Genomic DNA, 5106 nt, shown 5'->3' on the forward strand with positions numbered 1-5106 from the left:
CATCCTACGTTTCCTACAGAGATCGAGCATTCTCGCGTTCACCTCGCCACCCGTCGTCCTCTCTCGTCCTCTTCTCGCCTGATGCGAGTCCATCCGAGCACCTCCTCCCCGCTCCTCTTCGATACAAACTCCGGAGGAGCCCAGGTACAGTCGAGATAATCAAAAGGCGCCCCGCATTCGGCGCAACTTCTGGAATTCGCGTCGGTGCATTGTATTCTCGCCATTATCCGCCACGAAAACTTGGCAGAGATGAAACTGCTCTTTCTCTCTCTCTCTTTCTCTGCGTCTCTCTCCTTTGCCGCTCCTTTTACCCCCGTCCCTTTGCCTCCTTCTTCCTGCCACCACCGCTCCTTTCTCCTTCCTTTCTTCCTTCCTTCCTTCCTTCCTTTTTCGTCCTCCTCCAGACTTCCTCCGTTTTCCTCTTTTCGATGCGTCGCGAGGTTCTCTCGAGTAAATAATGAACTCTTGATGCGCCAGTTTTAACTCGCTTAAACGATATATCTGCATAAATCTTGCATAATATATTCGAGGGAATTTTTCCTTCGAATTTTCAAGTTTCTTTATAATGTATAAGTATATGCAGGTATTCCAAGTAATAACGTATTCCAGTTTCAGCTCGGCCGTAATTGCCGAAACAAAGACCCGATCGATATTCTTCAACAAGAAGGAGTTTAATTTGAAGACCATCTTCGACGAGATCCCCGGGAGGAGCGAAGTTAGAGGCGTTGGAGAACGCGGTCGCAAGAAGTCTGCGGTTCGCGGTTCCGCGACACCATCATCGCGCGTTTGCGCCACGCACTGTACAGGATGAAGCCGTGAAGGAAGGAGAAGGAAGAGGGCGAAGGGAGGCGGCGAGGGCAGGGGAGAGACAAACACGGAGAGGCAGAAAAGATAAGAGGGACAAAGAGAATGAAGAGAGGGGGGGAAGAGAGAGAGAGAAAGAGAGAGGGGGGCCAGTCGTCGTCCCATGGCGTGCGATCTACGGAACGTTCCATTTTTTTTCTTCGCTTTTCATTCCTGCCCCTTCCCTTCCAACCATTCTCCCTTCACCCCCTCCTCGTCGACACACTGGGTGCACGCGTGTACGTACGCTTCCTCCATCCTCTCTCCTCCTCTCCTTCGCTCGTACCTGTCCATTCTTTTGTCGAATCTCCGCTCGGCTTTTTCGGCCCACGAAACACGGAATGGTGGTGGTGGTGGATGGCGACGCAGGTGGAGGTGGCGAACGACTCCCTCACCCCTCCTTTTTACCCTGTTTATCCATTCTTCCACCTCTTCCTCCCCCCTCTCCTCCTCGACCATCCTCTGCCTTCGAAGCGACGAAAGGAGAGGAACGCAGCGGAATTACAGCGAGCGCAAAGTCGCGGCTAATGAAGTCGCAATTCAACCATTTTACCATCGGCCGATTCCACGGCCGAGGCACGATCGAGGAGAAGGAGGAGGAGGAGGGAGGAAGACTGGTCTGGTGAAGGCAGATTTATTTGGAGAGGGCCAGTGCCGACCCCTTTTGTATCGGCATACTTAACGCGGGACCCAAGCCTAATGTCCCAGTAAGTTTAACTTTCGCGTGTCTCGCGATAGACGAAAGTAGCGAGGAAGTTAACCTTTCTTAGCAAGCAAAATATCTCATCTCGTTCGTCGAGATCGAATCGGCCTCGATTAGACTTTCTATCTAAAATAAACGTGGCTCCCTTTTTCAATGATTCAATCGAAACGATAAATTTGATTTGTCTGATATTTGAATTCGATGGATTGGTTCTATCAATCATTGTATTGTATATCTCGTTTCGGTTATTAGGAAATTATTTTCCATCGTGTATCGATCTAAATACTTTTTTCATCGATATTCACAACGAGAATGAGATTGCAATGCCTGTGAATCATAGCAAAATTGATCCGAATATCGCTGAGAAAAAAACGGAAAGAAAAATTTCACGTATTTAATGACTTCCCGAGCAGCTACAAAACCAAGGGACACGTGTTAATCCGTGATAAATATTTAGTGAACAGATGGGATAAATGGTCGGAGGAGAAGGAGTTTGAGGGATACACTGCCGTTTAAAAAAGATCCACGAGCATCTCCTCTCCTCCACCGACGTATTCGTGTTAAACGAAACACATTGCGCCCCGTCGTACTTCGTGAAGAGGAAACGGCGGGCCCACTTTTCAGCACGAAGGAAAAACGCTTTAAAAGACGCGATCTTCGGTGATCGTAAAAGCGCGTGTCGTTCCCAAACACGCGTTCGATCGCGGAAAATATCCACGGCCCTGAATACCGTGACCATGCGCCGGATGCCTGTTAAGGACGCTTCCGTTTACGTGGCAAAGTCGTAAAAGGAGGCCAAGCATCTGTGCGGCGGCGGCGGCGACGCGCCAATCCAAGCACGAGCTGTTTTGCGAATATAATCGGTCGTCGGCGCTCCCTCTCGATCGTAGCCAAGTTTGTAACGTCCGGGAACGACATCGGTGTCTCGTTCAATTAATGCGCCAACTTTCCCATCGATGGTGATCGAATGGATATCGCTTGCAAATTCCCTTCCCTCCAACGCTTTTCGAACGCTTCAAACTTGAGAACATTGTAAATCCTCTTGAATTATTTCCATCTTACGATTTTTCTTCTTTTTGCGTCTCTTTTTTTCTAACGACGAGATTTTCAAAGATTCTTCTATTTCATTTCTTGGCAAATACGAACATTACTTATGTTATATTTTTCTACATAAAGTATCGTATCGTAAATATCTGTATCGTAAATATTGCGTGTTCCGAATCGTTGGAATTAGTTAACAAAAGGTAATTCGTGAAATTATACGAAGCAGGCAGGAAAATTTCGCATACCTTCGAGGAACGAAGTGATTTCGAGCGAAAGACGCGCGCCACTGAAACAGCCATGTTCTTAAGTCACCGTTGGCTTTCCCCGGTGTGCGTGTACACGTGTAAACGCGGCCGTTTATTGTCCTTCCGGGCGTTGTTACGAACTACGCAACAAGGCTTCGGTTTATCGCAGCCAAGGGATGTTTTCTCCCCTCTCGTCATACGCTTGCCAAGCTCGCCTACCTTTCGTTCGAGTCGTCCCTTTTCGATATCGACCGCACGAACCGGCTTTGATTAATTATATATCGCGAGCGATGCTCGAGCGGAAATACCGAGCTGTGCCTCTCGACTGTTGCTCGATGATTGTTCGCGCAAGAAATATATACATATTGTATGTTTACATATCGTATGTATCGTATCACGTGCTCATTATTTACTCCAAACGTTACTACGTTATAACGTAAGTAATTATTATTGTCACATATATTGTATATATGTGATATTGCGGTCTTGGGACGAAGGAATTCGACGGAGAGAATATTTTTTGAGTGTCGAAAACGATAAAAATTTATACAAATATTTATATACGTATACGTTCACTGCGATTTGCACATATTGTTATTAATTAAAAAGGTATTCGATTTTTTCTCATGGTATCTTTTTTTAGAAGAAATTAGATTGTTTCTAAATTCTTATTTCTTTTTTTTTTTATTATAGAAATTAAGAATGAAAGTTTAAAACTGCATTCAAATTTCATGAGAAAGTGATTTATTTCTTCTGTATATTCGTTTAAAGATTTTTCTCGACGTTCCTTGTCCCATCTTCTCTATTTCTTAATATCCCGTCGAAGAGTTTTAAAAATAAGCGAAGGAGAAGGAATAGCAGTATAATTAAGGTCGTCGCGTTCCTATCAATTAAGCGCCGTTCTCTCGAAGAAGTATCCAGTGACGAACGTTCGCTTCCTCGTGTGGAGGAAGTCGTTGTCGGAAATAAACGAGTGAGAAATTTTTTCGCGGCTCCGAAGAACGTTCTCTCGAGACTCGATATTTTTAGGATCCGATCCTTCTGGATCGATTAATCATTTACGCGATAGAAAAAAAAGGTTTTACCGTTTTGGTCGCGGTAAAATATGTAACGGATGCGCATAAGTTGAGGCGTGCGTTCACCCTTTTTCATCGTATAAATAATGTCGAGACGGGAAGAAGAGGCGTGTACTACGCGCAAGAAAACCGTGGACCAAGCTGCGACTGACGCGCCTTGTGTGTTCCCGTTACGTGGTCTCCTCTGGAAATTGAAATCTATACTTTACATCTACTCTGAAAAGAACTATCGATCGTCTTGGCCGGCTCATCTCTATAATTCTGTGAAGCAAAGATGAAGATAGAAAAATTTGGTGTAAAGGTTGCCTCGAATTGATTCGATTTTCGTTCAAAAGAGAGCGAATTTTTTCGAAAAAAAAATCTAAAATGTAATATGAGTTCGATTAATTGGAGCACAAATAGATTAAATTAAATTTAAAAACTAATTTAAAAGAACTTGAATTTCAAGTTTAACTTCAAGTTCGAAATATACTTTGTTGTAATTAATGTATATTTTTTCAATAAAATTCTATATTTTTTATCTTACTTTCACATGTACTATGTACAACAATTTCTTATCCATAATTCATAATTCAATAAAGTTTTATTTTCAGAATCACGTTGCGTCTGCTCTTACTCTCTTCTACAAAATCCATACCTTCTTACTTTTATAAATTTTGTCGACGTCAACTCTCAATAATTTTCTCGCGATAAAATTAAAAAAAAAAGAAAGAAAAAAAGTATTAAAAATAATCCGTAGACACTGTTTCGCTAATTCGCTCGCAATACCGATGGTATCTTAAAAATGCCGTTAATACCCGACAAAATTCAAAGAATATTAATGGGAAGCGGGCGGGGAAGAAGGAATTCTCGGCCGATGAGTATAAAAGCGCGTTGCTCGCAATTTCGCAGCGATCCCATTTTCCGCGAGGAAAAGACGTGGCCCCGGGATTATTCGGTATTCTTGCGCTTCATTCAAGAACCTAAATCTCCTGCCGGTTTAATAGCTTCCCTTTTCCCCGGTTATCTCGTGATTGATCGCGAGGAGACCCAACGCGCGCTCTGTTTCCAATGCCGGCTGAAAGTTGAATTCAAAACGTTACGAGCGTCCGGAATCCCTGAAACGTACCGCGTTAAACCCTTCGTTTATACTTGCGCAGATTACGCCGCCGCCGCCGCCCTTTTCGCCGCTTTCCAGGTTTATCCGCTTCCATAC

At 44.0% G+C, this 5106-nt stretch overlaps 1 long non-coding RNA gene across 1 annotated transcript in view; it reads right to left on the reverse strand.

The window, feature by feature from the left end:
• Positions 1-2651, reverse strand: part of LOC116185729 — a 3792-nt gene extending 1141 nt beyond the window's left edge. Inside the window, exon 1 of the long non-coding RNA XR_004150628.1 lies at positions 9-2651. This is a non-coding gene — a long non-coding RNA (uncharacterized LOC116185729). The remainder of the gene's footprint in view (positions 1-8) is intronic.
• Between the last annotated feature and the right edge of the window lie 2455 nt (positions 2652-5106).

This window comes from Apis dorsata, unplaced genomic scaffold, assembly GCF_000469605.1.
Source record: "Apis dorsata unplaced genomic scaffold, Apis dorsata 1.3 scaffold_264, whole genome shotgun sequence".
NCBI classification, from domain to species: Eukaryota; Metazoa; Arthropoda; class Insecta; order Hymenoptera; family Apidae; genus Apis; species Apis dorsata.